A 20750-nucleotide genomic window follows, 5' to 3' on the forward strand; every position below is an offset into this window, starting at 1 on the left:
GGACTTGAGACATTGTATATGAATGTTGAGCTCCTAAACCCTGAGCCCAACCTTAACCACCCTAACCCTAACAAGCCTAACCATGCTAACCCTAAACCCCAATCCCCAAACCCCTGACCTAAACCTCTAACCCTAACCCCTTACCCCAACTATAAACCCTAAAGCCTAAATCTTAACCCCACACCCCAGACCATAACACTAACCACAACCCAAAGATGAACCCTAAGAATCCTATCCCTAGCAACCTTAGCCATACCCTAACATCCCTGGCACTGACCCTGACCCTAACTCTTACCCTAAACCCTCAGACCCCTACCTTGACCTCTGACCTCCTTACCCCTAATCCATAACCCTAATCTCTACCCCCTTAACACATACCCCCTAATCCCTAACCACTAAAACTCTAAGCCCTACCTCCTACCACATATCCCCTTACCCCAACCTCTAACCCATAATCCTAAAACCCTAACCTTTGGTATGTGCTAAAATAAACCTTATCTAAAACCTAGTCTTAACCTCTACACCCTTAGGTGTATGTATTTATAAGTCCAGGCACAGATGAATTTGTGGCTGGGAACTAGTCCATCGCAGTCCTGTATATTCTTCACAGTTTTATTTATTTATTTGAGAGCAATGAACAGAAAGACAAAGAGGCAGATAGACAGTGAATAGACATGCCAGAGCCTCCAGCCACTGCAAACGAACTCCAGAGGCATGTGCCACCTTGTGCATCAGGATTACATGGCTCCTGGAGAATCGAGCCTCAAACCAAGGTCCTTAGGCTTCACAGGCAAGTGCTTAACTGTTAAGCCACCGCCACCTCTCCAGCCCTCCTCGCAGTTTTTTAAACATCCATATTATTTACATTTGAGGAAGGGTCTCAATGTCTACCAGCTGTATTTGAACTCATGGTGGTCCTCCTCCCTCAGCCTGATAGCATCTTCTTTGCTGGGGTGTGTTGTTCCTAGGAAAAAAATACCCTTCATGTCCTGTTCACTCATATTTCAGACATCCCCATGACAGTAGGCTTGAAACTTCTAAGTGATGGCATGAAGTCTAAGATGTTGCTCCATATAAAAAAATATGATTCCATCTAACACATGGTCACTGATTCAGCAGTCTATTTTCATTTGATCAATCTGACAATTTATCTGGAAAGAGCAGATTATTTAAATTAGGGTGAAATCTTAGTGCTCTCATGCTAGGTTAGAGAATTATATCTTCCAGGGGAAAGCAATGGCAAGGCAGATCAAGGGAACTGAACTCAAACCTCCTTTAAGATTTTTAAATTTCCATATTTTCTATATTTGAGGCAGGTTCTCACTGTCTACCAGCTGGATTTGAACACCTGGTGGTCTTCCTACCTCGGCCTGATACCATCTTCTTTGTTGGGGTGTGTTATTCCTTGAAAAAACACCCTTTGTGTCCTGGTCACTCATATTTCAGACATCCCCATGACAGCAGGCTTGAAACTTCTAAGTGGTGAGATGACATCTAAGATATTGTTACATTTCAAAACACATGATTCCATCTAGCACATGGTCACTGATTCAGCAGTCCATATTCAGTCATTCAATCTGACAATTTATCTAGAAAGTACAGATTCTTTAACCTAGTTCAATGCTCTTACCCTAGGTTAGAAATCTGTAACTTCCAGGTGAAAGCAAATGCCAGGAGGATACAGAGAATCTCTGTGTGTTAGAAAAATTAGGCACCTGACAAGCATGTGAGTGATCTGGTCACATCTGGCTGGAACCTGCAGACCTTTCAGAAGACTTGAGACATTGTATATCACTGTTGAGCTCCTAACCCCTAAACCAAGGCTGAACCATCCTAACTGTAACCTTAACAACCCTAAGTGCCCTAACCATCCTAACCCTAACAAGTCTAACCACACTAATCCTAAGCCTAGATCTCACCCTAAGTTAGAGAACTAAACCCTAAACCCTACCTTCAACTGCCTACCCCCTTAAAACCTAAAACCCTATGCTTAGAGTTAGGTTAGGTGAGAGTATTAAGTTATCACCCTAGGTTAGAGAATCTGTATATTCCAGGTGAAAGCAATTGCCAGGAAGATACAGGCAACTGAACTCAAACCTCCTTTAAGATTTTTAAATTTCCATATTTTCTATATTTGAGGCAGGTTCTCACTGTCTACAAGCTGGATTTGAACACCTGGTGGTCCTTCTCCCCAGTCTAATACCATCTTCTTTGTTGGGGTGTGTTATTCCTTGAAAAAACACCCTTTGTGTCTTGTTCACTCATATTTCAGACATTCCCATTAAAGTAGGCTTGAAACTCCTAAGTGATGAGATGAAGTCTAAGATGTTGCTCCATATAAAAAAAGGGGAGGGATTCTGTCTATCACATGGTTACTGACTGAGTATTCTATATTCAGATGAACAATCTGACAATAGGTCTGGAAAGGGCAGATTCTCTAACCTAGGGTGATAGCTTAACACTCTAACCCTTGATTAGAGTCAAAATTAATGCCAGGAAGATCCAGTCAGTCTTTGTTTGATAGAAAAATGAAGGGCCTAACAATCATGTGAGTTATTAGGACATATCACACTGGGATCTGCAGACCTTACCTTGAGATCTTGTATATGAGCATTGCATTCCTAACCCCTAAACCTAACCCTAGCCACCCAAATCCTAACCTTAACAACCCTAACTACCCTAACCACTGAAACCATAACATTCCTACCCCTAATTCTAACAAACCTAACCCCATAACCCTAAGTCACAGTCCCCAACGCCCCTACCACAACTTCAAACTCTCACCCCTTACCTCAACCCTAAATCCTAAACCTTAAAACCGAACCCCAAACCACTATACTAACACTAATCTCAACCCAAAGCTGATCATAAGAAACCTAACCCTAGCAACCTTGACCATACCCTAACCTCCCTGACCCTTCCCTAACTCTTTCCCTAACCCCCCAGGCTCCTATCCTTGACTTGTGACTCCTAACACCTAACCCATAACCCTAATCACTACCACCTTAACCCCTACAACCTTAACCCTAACCACAAAAACTTAAACCCTAGCCCCTACCTCCTGTTTCCTCCCCCCTAACCCCAACCTCTAGCCCATAAACCTAAAACTCTAATTTTTGATATTTGCTAAAATAAACCCTATCTGGTACCCCAGCCTAATCTTTACACTCTTAGGAGTGTGTACTTAAAAGTGCAGGTACAGATGAATGTGTGGCTGGGAACTAGTCCATCTCAGAGACTTCTTCATTACTATCCAGTATATCCTTTATAGTTCCATGGATCCTGGCAATTAAAGAGACATGACATCTTGTTAAATGTGCCTCTTAAAAGCACTAATTTTGAATTTTTGTGTGGCAAGCCACTGCTATGCTACTGTGTGAGTAAAAAGGGAACTGAAATGTATGAATACCATGACAGTTGCTCTAAATGTAAAATGTCACTGTCTTCTGTGATATACAAACAGAGTTGCCAGTACAGACTATTGTTGACTATTTGTTTTTTCTTGCATGGGGAAGAGATCAAGGAGAACAAAACTTGACCAAATAGCTCAGGATAAGGTGTCTGAACCCCCATGAAAAGATTAGTCAAGATGCCCACATAATGCAGGCCCTAAGAGACATTGCCAAGGAATTGGTGAGCTGAAGAACAGTGCTCCTTGTAGGGAGATTTTTAAAACATACACCTGTGTAATGGGTAAATACACAAAACATACTTAAGCAAATTTCTAGAGTTGCTAAGAAATCAATATTAGAATAGACTTAAAATACAGCCAGCAATACTCAGGGAATTGTGTAGAAGACAAGGCAGAAATGCCAGAGATGGGGAGGTGACAGCCCTATGCACTTGCTCCCTCCACTGAGTGACAGCAGTGTCCAAAATTAGAAACCAAAGCAACTCAGTGAATGACCACAACCCTACCATTAAGTTCCCTCTATCACATGGTACAAAGGAAGATGGGCATGATGGTATCAGCATGTGATGTGTACTTACAAAGTTTCATGTGAAATAAAATCAACAAATAAAAGGTTAAAAATGGGCTGGAGAGATGGCTTAGTGGTTAAGGCAATTGCCTGCAAAGCCTGAGGACAAAGGTTCAGTGCTCCAGGACCCATATAAGCCAGATGCACAAGGTGGCACATGTGTCTGGAATTTGTTTGCAGTGGCTAGAGGCCCTGGTGCACCCATTCCCTCTCTCTCTCTCTCTCTCTCTCTCTCTCTCTCTCTCTCTCTCCCCTTCTCCCTGTCTCTAATAAATAAATAAAAATAAATCAGAAAAAAAAATTAAAAAAAAAAGATTAAAAATAAGAAATTGAAATCCCCAATGTGATTGTGGTTCAACCTATGAAGAAAAGTTCTAGTGACCTCTGTCAGCAGGGAGAAATAAAACACTGTTCCTTATACATCCTAGAGTCCTGCCTCTCTTTCAAGAATTCTCCACCAACATCCATGCACACTTCAGAAATGTTGAGTCCTTCTTGTCATCAAAAACAATGATAAGCAAATACTCCAGGTGACTGAACTCAAACCTCCTCTAAAATGTTTAAGTACCCATATTTATTATATTTGAGGCAGGGTCTCACTGTCTGCCAGCTCAATTTGAACTCCCAATGGTCCTCCTCCCTCAGCCTGATAGCATCTTCTTTGTTGGTATGTGTTACTCTTAGGATAAATACCCTTTGTTTTCTGCTTACTCATATTTCAAACATACCAATTGCAGTAGGCTTGAAACTTTTAAGTGATGGGATGAAGTCTAAGATATTGCTGCATTTCACAAAAAAAGGATTTTGTCTAGCACATGGTCACTGACTATGCACTCTATTTTCATATGATCAATGTGACAATTTATTTGGAAAGGGCAGATTATCTAATCTAGGGTGATAGCTTAGTGCTCTCACCCTAGGTCAGAGAATCCATAACTTCCAGGTGAAAGGGAACGCCAGGAAAATCCAGGGAATCACTGTGTGATAGAAAAATGAGAGACTTAACAACCATGTGAGTGATCTGGTCACATCACACTGGAACCTGCAGATCTTACTGAGACCTTGTATATGATCATTGAGCTCCTAACCCCTAAACCAAACCCTAACCACCCAAACCCTAACAAACCTACCCCTAACTCTAACAAACCTAACCTCCTAACCCTAAGCCACAACCTTCAACTCCCCTACTGCCACCTCAAACTCTCACCCTTTACTCCAACCCTAAACCCTAAATCCTAACCCCAAATCCCAAACACTAACCCCAACTGAAATATGATCCCTAAGAATCCTAACCCTAGCAACCTTGTCCATACCCTAACCTCCCTGACCCTTGTCCTAATTCTTGCCCTAACCCCCCAGGCCCCTATCCTTGACTCCTGACCTGTAACACCTAACCCATAACCCTAATCACTACCCCTTTAACCCCTACTATGCTAACCCTAACCACAAAAACTTAAACCCTAGCCCCTACCTCATACCCCCTAACCCCAACCTCTAACCCATAACCCTAAAACCCTAGTTTTTGGTATTTGCTAAAATAAACCCTTTCCTAACTTACACCCTTAGTGATGTGTACTTACAACCCCACCATTAAGGTCTCTCCATCATATGATGCAGGCACAGATGAATTTGTTGCTGGGAACTACTCCATTACAGAGACTTCTTCATTACCATCCAGTATATTCTTTGCAGTTCCATGGATCCTGGCAATTAAAAGAGACTTGATATCTTTTTAAATATGCCTCTTAAACAAATCCTCATTCTTGCAAACAATGTAAGCTTTCCACAATGGATATTAAATAAACTATGTGATATTTATAAGAGATTATAATGAATTAACAGAAAAAAAAAATAAAATAAACCAGGGGCTGGAGAGATTGCTTAGTGGTTAAGGAACTGACTTCATCTGCAATAGAATATGGAAAAGTCCGAGCCTCAGGACACTCTCTGTAGTGTGGTAAAAGGCACCTGGGACCAGATGAGAAAATTCACTGGATCCACAGGGTATACTATGGGCTAGATAATTTGCCCAAGGGACCCAAGAAGAGAGACAACTGGAAGGAACCCTGCAGTTAAATAATAATAATAATAAAAAGTAATTTCACACACTGATCAGGAACTTTCCCTGCAAAGGTGACCAAATTTGCTTAGTAAATCTGAGGAATAATCTATACCCTGGAGTATTGTAAGAGAGTCACCAACCTCCAAAAACATTGCAACTCAGGGTGGCTGTGGATACCCTCAATCTTGTGCCCCTAAGAGCAACGTAATCTTCAGGCTATGGGATGAATAAATTTTACTGTGCTAATATAGTTAGTCATTAAATAGTCATCTAATAAAATATCCAAGCTCCATTAGAAGGTGGGTAGGGTTGAGGTGTTACAGTAAATTATTCAAAATTCCAGGCTCCAAGAAGAAGGTATGAGACATGTAAAGAACTAGGGAAAATGACAAATATGTTGAGTGTGGTAAAAAGCAGTTAGCATAAATCATTTGTGAGAGTAACTAGGTGAAACAGATGAAGCTTTATAATGAGCCATTATGAACATCTTCAAAGAACTAAAGAGAAACTATGTATAATAAGCAAAGTACTTTATAATGAAAATATTATATAAAAACAATAAAAAGATTGAAATTACTAAAAAAAAAAGAAAGACTGAAATTCTGAAGTTAAAAAGTATAAGTGAAAAATTCATGGAAGTGCTCAACAGTGGATTTAAATTGGAGAAGAATTAGAAAATTTTAAGATAGACTGATAAAATTATGCAATCCAAAAAAATTACAAAAAACAATAAAAATCAAACAGACAAGCAAAGAAATATGAACACATTAAGCACACCAACATAAACTTAATGGTAATAGTAGAAGGAAAGGAAGAAGAAAAAATATTCAAAGAACGAATAGCTGAAAAACTTCTCAAATTTACTTAAGAATATTAATTTACTCATCCAGAGACTCAGTGAATCCTCAAATAGATGAATTCTAAGACATGCATAGACAGAAACATGATAGCAAAAATGATGGAAGACAAAGAAAAAATTTTGGACCAGCAAGAAATTAACAAACTATCATGTATAAAAGAACTCTAGTAAGATTAGCAGCTTACTTCTTGTTAGAAATAGTGGAGGCGTGGTAGCTTGGTAGTATAACATGTTCAAAGAAAAGAAAATATAAACCTATGTTGTACTTTCTCTGGGACAAGGCACCTAACCAAAAGCAGCTGATGGTAGGAAGTGATGTATTATTATTGGCTTACTGTCTTGAGGGGATGCACAAGGTGGCACATGCACCTGGAATTTGTCTGTGGTGGCTAGAGGTCCTGGCCCACTGGTGTTTTCTCTCTCAAATAAATAAATAAGTAAATATTTTTGAAAAGTAAATACATTTATGGAACTATAGTAAAATATGAAAAATAAAAGTTAAAAAAATATATAAAAATAAAACACAATAATGTTTGAATCACTGAAGATTTTTGCCATGAAAGATGTGAATTCAACTCCTGTTCTAGTGCTCATGTTGGAAGAAGGATTAACAGGTATTTATGGTAGTAAGGGACTGGGAGTGTAGCTCAGAAGCACTTAGCTATTATGCACAAGGTCCTGGGTTTGATCTCCAACATGGCAAATATTAAAAATAAAGTACATGGAATGGAGAATGGCAATATATGAGAAAAGCGCCATATTGAAATACTGATAAACCTTTCCAATGAGCTAAGAATTAGAATGAGTTGTGAGTACTTAATAATAAAAATACTAAACATATTATATATTGACTTTTCTTTCAATATAGTGGTAAAGGTACCCCAATCAACTCTCCCACTAGAAATAATAAAAATATTGGATAAAATATCACATTCACTCATTGTAAATTAATCTTAAGTTGGCAAGAAAATAAAATTCCTTTGAGTCCTGTTAAGAAGTAGGAGAGACAAGAAACCTAGAAAGGCAAGTAAAATAATAAATGCTATAAAGTAATAAATGCTGAAATCAAATGATGGTAAGGGGCATTTTTGACTCTGAGGGCAGTCAGGCCTTGCTTATTCCAAAATTCCCCAGAGCTAAGAGGAGAGAAATGTACCAAAAGAGGAGTGATGCTCTAACTGGAGATCCAACATGAAGAACCATCATTAACGCTCAAGCAGGAAATTATTAGTCAATTTATGCTCACTCCAAGCCCCAAAGATTATCAAGTTAAACTGCCTATCTTGAACATTGGGTACTAGGTTGAACTTAACTGAAAGAAATTTCTCTTGAAAATTCCTGACCAAATGTTGGTCCTTGTAGAGGTTCCCAAAGGAAATCCATTCTTTTATATGATATACAAACTTTTAAATCAAGAATTGAAACTCAAATGGTCTCAGACTTGAGGACTTTTGTGAACACAAAATATGAAATGATTGTGTTGTTTAACACATCTAACTTGTTTTGTTTTGAAAATATAAGCAAAGAGCCAGTAAAAGCAGTGAACAATAATATTTGAAAATTAAATACATAAAACAATTATTATTTAAAAATTTTATTTATTTATTTTTATTATTTGAGAGCGACATACAGAGAGAGAAAGAGGCAGATAGATAGAGAGAGAGAGAATGGGCGCACCAGGGCCTCCAGCCACTACAAACGAACACCAGACGCTTGCCGCCCCCTTGTGCATCTGGCTAATGTGGGCTCTGGGGAATTAAGCCTCAAACCAGGGTCCTTAGGCTTCACAGGCAGGTGCTTAACCACTGAGCCATCTCTCCAGCCCATAAAACAATTATTGAAAATGTCATTAAAATTTAAAACTGTGTTTAACAATGGTTTAATAGAGTTTTCTAAATACTTTTTTTTTGTTTATGTGTTTGTTGTTTCTTTGAGGCAGGATCTCACTTTAGCTTAGGCTGTTCTGGAACTCACTCTGTAGTCCAAGGCTGGCTTCGAACTCACAGTGATCCTCCTACCTCTGCCTCCTGAGTACTGAGATTAAAGGCATACACACTATGCCTGGCTGAGTTCACCAATATTCTTAATACAGGTAGATTGGGAAAACATTTGGGATGTAAGTACTTTCTAACTATCCCAATTACTCTATAGATACTAATTAACAAAGAATAACATAGGATAGAAAGACGGATGTCACATGTTTTCTCTCATATGCAAACACTAGATTTCAGTGTGTGTGTGTGTGTATGTGTATGCATATAATGTGAAAGAAGAATATAAGCAAAACACAATGACACACATGTACAATAATATAATGGTACCCATTATTTAATATGATAACTTTAAAAATTAATAATACAGGTATTAACTCATTGGATTCTAAAAACAATCCTTGGAGTTCATTTTTATAATTTAAAAATTTTTTTTTTTTTTTTTTGGTTTTTCAAGGTAGGGTCTCACTCTAGCCCAGGCTGACCTGGAATTCACTATGTAGTCTCAGGGTGGCCTCGAACTCACGGTGATCCTCCTACCTCTGCCTCCCAAGTGCTGGGATTAAAGGCATGCGCCACCACGCCCGGCTCCAAAATGTGTAGCCCAGGCTGGCCTCGAGCTCCTGATCCTCCTGCCTCTGCCTCTTCAGCAACATCCTACCAGCGTGCGCCACCACAACCAGCTTAAATTTTTATAATTTAAATCATATGCTAATAGTAAGTTTGATATAATTATCTGATATTTTTATATTTATAATTAGCAGTTAGAAGGTTATCCTAGACAGAACAAAATTTAAATGGAATGCATACATCTCTCTGACCATTCAAACCATTAAAGGACGCAGAGCAGTGATGGCAAACAACATCATTGTGAACTACTTGGGAACCTGCATCTGCCTCCACACCTCTGTCTTATTCCAGTAAGGAGCAAGTTACTTCAGAGACTCACTTGGGCTCATTGTGGCACAGCTCTGATGTCCAGGAAGATGTTTTGGCTTAGTATGTCCAGCAACAGCAAGCTAGGGGCTGGAGAGACTACTCAATGGGTAAAGCCCTTGCCACACAAATGTGAAGACCTGATTTTGACCTCCAGCTCTCATATAAGTGTTAAGCGAGTGTGAAAGGCCACCTGTACATCCCAGCACTTGGGAGGCAGAGCTAGGGGGTCCCTGGGACAAGCTAGCTGACTAGGTAGATTAGCCAAATAGGCAAGCTCTGGGGCCAAGTGAACTGCCCGTCTCAAGAAATAAGATGGAAAGCAATGAGAGAAGACACCTGCAATCAACCCATGGTCTCCACATGCACATACAAACATAGACACACACACATATGTGTCCACAGACATGCAAACATGCATGCAAGCACATGACACACATGCACACAAAAAGTAAAATAAAACAAGACAAAAAATAACAATATATGGTGCTATGATACCATATATTGTGATATGTATATATGATATATGATACATATATATGATATATATGCATGTCTGTGTGTGTGTGTGTGTGTGTGTGTGTGTGTGTATACTAGGATACAGGTATCCTAAGGAAGAATTCTCTGTGAATGTGTGAATTTCTTGTTGGTGATTTCACCATTTTTTTTTTGCTTTTAAATTATTTTTATTGGAAACTAATCTGTGAACACACTTCAAATTGGTTGTCTTTCCATCAGGTTCTTCTCTCTTTTTTTTTTTTCTTTTCTTCTCTTTCCCCCATTCCACTGAGGACCCTCCTAAGTGGGGATATCAGTAATGTGAACAAACAGTGAATCCTACATGCTATAAAATCAACCAGTCAAGAAAGATGTGCCTACCACAGCAATAGTGGCACGTAAATTATGGGTGTGATCAACTGCTCTCTGACTGCGTATGAGGCATATGAGTGGGAAGAAATTCATACCTGGTATTGAGAATCAAGTCAAAAGCCTATCATATGGAAAATCATAGGGAGAAGCTTCTACTATTCTTTGGATAAATGGAAATATGATTCCTATCAAAGAAACTTCTAGATGTATATATTTATCCCTTTTGATCAATGCTATTCTCATGCTTGGCTAGAGAATTTGCTATTTACAGGTGTCAGCAAATACTTGGAAAACCCAAGACCTATCAAATGATTAGATGACCACCCTTTCTGACCACTTAGTTATATTTTTAGACATACAACACAGTACCAACTTTATGTTCCTAAAAATGGAGATGGTGTCATTAGTGGTTTGTCGAAATATACAAATTTACAAAAAACCAAGCATGTTTTTCACTATGTCTGTTGTGATTTGTTAAAGCAAAACAAAACAAAACACCTGGCTTCAGAATTTCTTAAGTTAGTCAAAGAATCCATAAAGTAATAGTATTTTAAGAAAAAAAATGATATATATGGAAACAAATAACTGAGATAGCTTATTTCCATAGATTTTTTTCAGGGGTTAGAACTAGGAAGCCTTTTACCTGATAATTGTTCATTTGGGGAAGTTTGAAAAATTTGGTGAAAATGACTGACAGATTTTGACCTTCAAAATAAGTGATGTTGGGCTGGAGAGATGGCTTAGCAGTTAAGTGCTTGCCTGTGAAGACTAAGGACCCCGGTTTGAGGCTCAGTTCCCCAGGTCCCACGTTAGCCAGATGCACAAGGGGGCGCACGTGTCTGGAGTTCGTTTGCAGAGGCTGGAAGCCCTGGCGCGCCCATTCTCTCTCTCTCCCTCTGTCTGTCTTTCTCTCTATGTCTGTCGCTCTCAAATAAATAAATAAATAAAAATATTTTTTTAAAAAGTATTAAAATAAGTGATGTTACAAGTATGTCAGTAGTACTCCCATGGAAAGGCCTTCTTAGTAAATGGCTGCTGGTGGGAGTGTGCTGAAGTATGGAATATTAGAATCTGGGATCCACTCTGTTTGTGTCATCATGTTGAAGTTAAACATGAAGTGTCAGGCTTCTACAAATGTGACTGAGGGTTCATTCAACCAGTCACCTGTTACTCACTTATTCATTCATGGCATGGGTTATGCTCAGCACTAGTCTTAGCTTCGGAGGTCCTACAGTGGACCCAACCGACAGCTTCAGTTTCCACCATTCTCCTTTGCTGGCAAGTGAAAGGCAAAGAAAAAAAAGAAAACAAAACAAGAAGCAAATGAATATGTCCTTAAAACCACCCAAGTAGTGCTAAGTTCATAAAAGGGAAGAAGATAAGGTTTGACTTGCAGATGAAGAAGACCTGAGACTTCTTTCAGAAGGAAAGACTCTGAGAGACTGCTTTTGACATCCATTCATATTCCTGGAGAAGTTCTGGGTACAAAAGCAAGAGGGATTTCAGCTCTGTTGAGGAACAGAAGACCAATAGAACATTGTGGAAGATGGGGCTGAAATATGGTAAGAGCCATAACATGAGTAGCAATACCCTGAGGAATAGTCCCCCTCTATTCCACAGGGACTGACTGAGGCCTTCATGACCCCACATTGAACACCATAACCTCACTGAGGAGGGCCGCAGGCAAACAAGAGAGGGAGCAAGGGGATAAAAGAGTATAACCTGTAGATATAGATATAGATTATATAGATATGTATGTATGTATTTAAATTAATAAACAAAGCACACAAAGACAGACACTATCTAAAGAAGTTGAGATCAGGGTTGGAGAGATGGCCCAGCAGTTAAAGGTGCTTGCTTGCAAAGTCTGAATTGAAATGGTCTGAATTTGATTTCCCAGAATCCACATAGAGCCAGATGCACCAAGTCGCCCATGTGTCTGGCCGGAGATCTGGTACACCCATACTTCCTCCCTCCCATCTCCACTCTGTCTTTTCTTTCTGTCCCCTCTCTCTCAGCTTGCAAGTAAATAAATAAAAATACTTTTTTAAAAAAAAGAAAGAGGGCTGGAGAGATGGCTTAGCAGTTAAGCGCTTGCCTGTGAAGCCTAAGGACCCCTGTTCAAGGCTCCATTCTCCAGGACCCACGTTAGCCAGATGCACAAGGGGGCACACCCGTCTGGCGTTCGTTTGCAGTGGCTGGAGGCCCTGGCGTGCCCATTCTGTCTCTCTTTCTGCCTCTTTCTCTCTCTCTGTCCATCGCTTCCAAATAAATAAAAATAAACAAAAAAAAATTAAAAAAGAAAGAAAGAAGTTGAGCTCAAAGAAACAGAGTAGAATAGTAGTGACCAGAATTGGGGTGGCAGACATGAAGGTGTTATCAAATATATAGTTTTGTCTATAATTCTTCTTCAATAAAACTTCAAGAGAATATATAGAGTTTAGAACTCAGAAAAAAGATCAAGCCTAGAAAAAAAATCTAAAGTCTCAATATCTAGATAGTATTTAAAACCATGGGATTAGATGACTTCATCAAGATGGCAGATCAAGATAGGGGCTCGGCAAGTGTTAAAGAAAAGTAATGTAACATAAAATTGAGAAGATGTATCCAGTACAAAAAAAGAAAACAATTGATAAGCCAAAATGAAGAGACATTTCCAAAGGAAGAGAATGGCCCACTATGCCAAACAAGCAGGGCAAAAATCTCATTAATGACTTGTCAATCTAGAAATTGTCAATCATCTTGATAAGTACTTCAATAGCTCTGTAGGAGATATTGAAAAATGCCTGGATAAACAATGGAGACATAAACAGTCAGCAGTTGCCAAGGATGAAAAGAAGGTCAGTAAGGGGATTTTTAGGACCTGCCACCCCTCAATAACACTATAATGTCATTTTATACTTGCCTAAATCCATATAACACTGACTGAACTCTAACATAAATGACAGATGGTGGAGGATACAGATGCATCCATATAGGTTCAAGGAAAGCAATTCATGGTGAAGGAAGGGTTTTTAAAAGATGTCTATACATACCTCTCAATTTTTCATCTAACTCTACTCCAAAAATGCTTTACTTAAAATAAAAAGTTCTTGAAACATTACAGTGAATAAAGTGGAAGGGGTTAATAAAAACTGTTGAAGTTTATAGTTTAATGTGTATGTCTTTCATTTGCTTCTTTAATAGCATACAAATATTGTGATTTGAATATGTAGCTATTCAACAAAAGAGTTTAGAACTTTGAAGGAAATTAGAATTCTTTGACTTTTCCCACCAGTAAAATTGTAATACAATTACACTAAAGGAAAAAAAAGTGCCATTTTAATGCTAACCATGGTAGACTGGTGAATGACCATTTCCCTATCTTATATTTAAAGAGATATTCATTTTTTAAAATAATTTAGAATATGCTTGGCGACACAACTAGCTGGCTGAGAATAATTTACATTTTTATGTTTCATTAGTTTCCTAAGTTCTTTTCTACGGTTTCTGTAATAAAAAGGTGATCTTTCAAAGGTGAAAAGCTTTTTATTGCATTTGCTTGGGAATGAGCTTTCTTTAAATATCAATTGGCTGCTTTTATACATTTCAAAGGAAATGTAATTGTTAGTATTGGAAAGCTAAAAAGCCCAAAGCCAAGATTCTCTAGAGAGTAATACCAGTAGGGTATATATTGTTAAAAGATTGATTATAGGGAACTGCCCACATGATGTAGAAGCAGGAGAGCGATCAGATCTGCACATGGGTCAACAAACTTGAGGCCCAAGGGAACCAACAGTGCAGTTCCAGTCTGACTCTAAAGGCAATATGTTCAAACTATAAAGTTCATAAAGAAGTAATTATGCTGCAGTTACCTTCTCATTGCTGGCACAAAGCACCCATCCAAGAGCAGCTGGTGGGAGGAAGGGTTTTGTTTCAGCTTACAGACTTAAGGGGAAACTCCATGATAGCAAGGGAAATTGTGGTATGAGCAAAGGGTGGACATCACCTCCTGGACAACATTGGGTAGACAACAGTGGCAGGAGACGGTGCTAAACACTGGAAAGGGGAAGCTGGCTATAACACCCACAAACCCACCCCCAACCACACACCTCCTCTAGTAAGGATCTAATTTCCAAATTGCCATCAGCTGGGTATCAAACATTCAGAACACATGAGTTTATTGGGGACACCTAATTCAAACCACCATTTTCCACCCCTGTTCCCCACAGTCTAATAGTCATACATTATGTAAAATGCAATGCACTTAGTCCAACTTTAAGTCCCTATAGTTTTTATTAATCCCAATACTGTTAAAAACATCCCCATAGTCCAAGGTCTCTTAACTTTTAGCCGTCAAACCAAAAATTAATAATAATAATAATAATAATAACAATGGTACAGAATAAGCATTCACACTGCAAAATATAGCATTGTGCATAGCAAAGAAAGATTGAACAATACAAAAGCTAAACCAAACAGGGAGAGCAAAACATCAAGTTCCATAACTCCAAGTCCAACATCTGTAACCAGTGACAAAGTCTGAAGTTCCAATTCTGCCCCTTCAGTTCAGCTCCTTATAGACTGGGAACAATCATCCCAAGGCTGCAGCTCTCCTTTGTGGCGGTTTCATAGTCCTGATATTTCAAAAAGTCCCGAGAGTCTCCACTATAGCCCACAGTTCATCCTCATGGCTCTGTTGGAGCTGCACACAGGTAATCCAACAAATCTGCTTCACATTGCCCATGGTCATTTCCAAATCACAAAACCAAGTTGCAAATCAAATAACCCTCTTTTTCCTGAATTTCTTATGCTCCATAGTATCAGGTGAGCTACCAATTTGTTAATCCGGGGGGGGGGGGGCGGGATAAACCTGACTGGAGAATAGTACACTCCTTCAGCATTCAGGTCCCCTAGGTTAAAAAGATTCTGCATTCTTTCTGCTACCCCAGTGCAGAACAGCTGGCCAAATCTCAATGGCTGTAAACTCTCAAATAATTGCTGGTTAAGTGAGTTGTTGCTGTTAGCCCAAAGCTTTCATTTCTTTCTGTACTATATTCTCTGGTAATACCAGTCCATTTCTATGCAATGCAACTCTGCACAAGGCAGACAGAACACAGCAAGCCTCTCACACAAACTGCTTCAAGACTAGCCCCAGCAAAGTCCTTTTTTCCCCTCATAAACTAAGTCTTACAGTTCATAGTTCGAACTGACTCATTTCTTTCAACTCTGTCCAGAATGACCCATGAAACTCTGCCTTCAGCACTGCAAGGCATCTCAGACCAAGGTTTCAAATCCATCCACATTCCTTCCACAGGTCAGTTCCAAAAGGTCAAAAGCTACACAGATTTCTAGCAGCAACAGCCCCATCCAACTGATGCCAATTTTATTGTTGTAGTTACCTTGTCATTGCTGGGACAAAGCACCCAACCAAATACAGCTTGAGGGGGGAAAAGGTTTATTTTGGCTTAATGACTTGAGGGGAAGATCCATGATGGCAGGGGAAACCATGGAATGAGCAGCTGGCTGTACCTCACCTTCTGGCCAACATCAGATAGACAACAGTAGCAGAATGTGCCAAACACTGGCACAAGGAAATCTGGCTTTAACACCCATAGGCCTGCCCTCAACTATACATCTCCATGAGGCTCTAATTCCCAAGTTTCCACCAGCTGGAGACCAAGCATTTGGAACATGTGAATTTACAGTGGACACCTAATTCAAGCCTCCATAAATTATAAAAAGGAAACATGTATATTAAAATGTTAAGAGGGCTGGAGAGATGGCTTAGCGGTTAAGCGCTTGCCTGTGAAGCCTAAGGACCCCGGTTTGAGGCTCGGTTTCCCAGGTCCCACATTAGCCAGATGCACAAGGGGGCGCATGCGTCTGGAGTTCATTTGCAGAGGCTGGAAGCCCTGGCGCGCCCATTCTCTCTCTCTCCCTCTATCTGTCTTTCTCTCTGTGTCTGTCATTCTCAAATAAATAAAAAAAAAATTTAAAAAAAAATAAAATATTAAGAAAATTCAGTCATGGTAGTGCACACCTGTAATCCTAGCACTTGGGATACAGAGGTAGGAGGATCACTGTGAGTTCGAGGACAACCTGAGACTACATAGTGAATTCCAGGTCAGCCTGGGCTAGAGCAAGACCCTATCTGGGAAAAAAAAATCATTTAAACATTTCATATACAAAAAATAAAGACTTCTTCATATTGTAGCACTTCCTTCTCCACACACTTCCATGCTTACTCCAGCAGGGAATGGAAACATTGAGGGCTCTGCCCCACAGATGAAATGCTTCAGCATGGATGTGACAGTCATCTCAACCCAAAAGTCACAACCTTCTGGAAAGAAGACACAGAATTTTTTTTTTTCACATTCATAGAAAGAAATACCAGTAATAGGTGAGTACTAGAAGTTTCTATCTAAAAGCAGAATGGGACATTTCTCAATCTTTCCTACTCTAAAGTGTACCCAAATCAAAATGTAAACTTGGCACACACCTTGACACTGTCACACATCAGTCCTGTCATGACAGGCCTAAGCAATCCAGACAAGGAAAAGGCTTTGTGCTGGGTCCCTCCCCACACCAGACAGGACTTCTTTGATCATACCTATGATTTTTTTCACATCATGATTCTTCTGCCCTGGTTCAAACTTTTTTCTCCTCATCTTTCTACTCATATATCAAGTTCCTTTTCAGCATCTCTGCTTGTATGCCTAATAAATGTCTTAAAACAACATGTTCCAAACTGAACTTTGGATATTGATACAAAAAAACCCACCTTACCCCAGCTCAACTGATAGAAAACCCATTATTCTATTTGCTATGGTGTCACCAGATGATTCCACATCTATCCCTTCAGGATATTCTGTCAGCTCTAACTCTAACATGTATCCATGGCTAATATAAATTGATGGGGTCATGTGTGTGTGTGTTAGTACTATATCTTAGGGATACTGTGGTTTATGTCGACAATTACACACCAACAAGTCTGGGGTTGAGGCTGTGTCCCCAGTATGCTAATCTTACTTCTTCATGGACATGATCACCCACTTAGGCCATGTGAACACTGTCTATGGGTGTGCAGTCCTTACCTTGGGCAGATTTTCTCTGGCTTCATACAAAGTGGACTTTCAAGGTCAATGTCAAGGAATAGCCATTGGCAGTATATTCCCTCTCCATCTGTCTTTCAGGATCACTCTGGAATGGGGCCAGAGAGTAGCAGCAGCAGTCAATGATGTAGACAGAACCATTCAAGGCAACCTACCCATGAACTAAGCTTGTGTGTTTTATCTTTCTCTCTCTTCTGTCAGCTTATTATAAGAAACCCTTCCATGAGACCTATGTATGAGCCAAGGGGTGGGTGGGTGTTAGTGCAACTGTGGAACTGTTAATGAAACTTACCTGTATTCTCTATGCCTAATTAAGCCTAATGACAGATGTACTGTTACCACATCACAGTGGATTATTGAGGGGTCCTGATGATTCTGAGCACACCTGGCTTTGGCTAAGCAGTTGTGGCTTTTCAGTTGTTTCCTGGTAGGTTTTTGGCAGGACAGGATGGTGTGTGCTAGCCCCAGAAAGGCTGACACTCTCTGACTTGGAGCTTGGTTCAAGCTTCAATTCAGTATCCTTCTCTTCCATGGTTATAGCTCTAACACTGTAATCCACCTGGTCATCTGATTCAAGTAAGAGGACTGTGTGTAGCACTGTCTGGATATGCTACATTTTCTTGAGTTGGGCCCCACCCAAATGCAGACATCTTTCACGTCACTCAGTAATGGTTGGAACAGTGTTCATTAGTGTCTAATTACTGAAATGCTATCTAATGGTTTGGGTCTGTTGTCTTCAAAGCCTGAGGAGGTTACAAAGTTTCTTGCTACTTTCTTAGTCTTTCTGAGGACCTGTGAATTTATCTTCTTTGTCTGCAGCATGAGTATATTATTAAAGCTTCCCATGTCTGGTTACTCTGTTGGTAATTCCAATATTTTGGTTCTTGCTGAAACTCAACCCTAGTCATGAGGTGGTGACCAATTATGATGATGTTTTTATAAAGTATCTATTTGATACTTCTATATTACCTTCAAGTGAAGGGGGTGTATGATTTTGTCTTCACACACAGGTAAAGACTGAAAAGCTCCAGGAAATGTTTCAGATCAAGGTGTTTACCCACACAGGTACTCTTCCAAAAGCTTGGGGTACAGTTTTTCCCCCAGGCTCCATTTTCATTTAGTGGAAGAAGGTTAAGCCTTATAGATTGCATTCAAACACCATCAAACCAATGATCATATTCCCCAACAGAAGACTAGCCAACTGACAACCCTATTTACATAATTCTATGTGTGAAATGAATGTCATCATTTATTACTCAAAAACCCCTGGCCTCCTGGTTTCAGAGCTGTGTTGGTAATAAGCTTACCCTTATAATAACCCAAGCTAAAAACTCAAATATCTCTTCTCATCCCTCCACACACACATCTTCTCAATCCGTAGATTGTATTTTCTAATTTAGCACTGCCATGATTTTCATATATAATTTCTCACCTCCTGTTTTGTGATGCCTCATCATCACTGTCTCCAGCATCCTAAATCTTTCCTGTTCTTGTTTATAACCTCCTAATGGTCTCCCTGCCTCTCTTCCACTTTTGTGTCCATTTTGTAGATACTTGTCAGACTAGCCTTCTTGTAGCATACCTGTATGAAATGATTTGAAATACTTTCAATGATATAAATTCAAGTGCAGCCAATCTAGAGAGTGACTGTGCCTGGCCTGACTCTAACCAAAGATTTCATACACGTTTCCTTTCACTCAAGTATTTCTCTTTCTATACCACTCTTCCAAAATTGTGTGTGATCTAGCTAACAGATACTCACAAGCAGTGTAAGCAAAGCCTGTTTCATGTCTGCAAAGCTACTGGCAGCTGAAGGGTTATCAGACTCAAGCCCACAGGGAGGACACAAGAGAAGAGCAATGTTCTTTCAGGCAAGGAAGGAAGCGCAGCCTCTGGACTTTCTGGGCCTCCAGAATGTTCTAATTCTTGGCCCTTAGGACTGATTCCCTCTCCTAGCCACATCTCCACAGACGGTAAATCTCACAGCATGGCCTTCTACAGCTTGCTTCTTCCAAAGTGATTGTCCAGCCTGCAGACATAAGGCAGAAGTAATAAAGGCATCAAGGAGAGAGAGAGAGTGCATTGATGTATGAGAACAAAAATCAGGAGCTAGAGAGATGGATCAGCAGTTAAGGCACTTACCTGAAAAGTCTAAAGACCTGGGTTCAATTCCCCAGTACCCATGTAAATTCATATGCACAAAGTGGCACCTGTAGCTGGAATTTATTTGCAGCAGTTAAAGGTTCTGTCATGCCCATTTTCTCTTACTCCCTCCTTGCAAATAAATAAAAATATTCATAAAAATTAGGAAAATATTTTTGCATACTACCTGAAAAAGCCAGGGATTGCTGTGGAGGTTGGTCTCATAGTAGATGCTGGATATTGTGGCACCACCTCCTTCCCCACCTCAGGAGATGTCTGCCTAGAAGCCACACTCTTACAGAATTGATCCTGTTTCTGACATAATGTGTTTTCTGTCAAGACAGATGCATGTATCAGTAGATGTTAACTGACAGACAGATTTAAGATAGGAGAAGCTCAGAAGGGAAGACTCTGATGGGCTTCCACTAAACTACTGTGTCACAACTCTACCTCTCAGCTAGCTAATCTAGTAAGCGTATCCTTAATGCCTTCTGAATGTAAAGGTCACACCAACAGCTACCAAAAGAACAAAACCACTGACAAGGTGACAAGGACAGAGACATCTGTTTTGGTGCATGTGTGGTTTTAACTTATTGCTTTTCTACTTCCTAGTGACATTTCATGTTTTTTTCTGCTATTACACATTAATTTCCATCTTGATATGCTTGTGACACTTAGACTAGAATAACTGCTGGAAAGAAAATTAAGGGAAAAAGGAAGAAAGAATAAAAGGTAGGAAAGAAAGAAGGAAGAATAAAGAAAAGGGAAGGAAAGGTGAAGGAGGAAGAAAGGGAAGAGGAAGGCAAAGCAAGGCAG

Source organism: Jaculus jaculus, chromosome 19 (assembly GCF_020740685.1).
Source record: "Jaculus jaculus isolate mJacJac1 chromosome 19, mJacJac1.mat.Y.cur, whole genome shotgun sequence".
NCBI lineage: Eukaryota > Metazoa > Chordata > Mammalia > Rodentia > Dipodidae > Jaculus > Jaculus jaculus.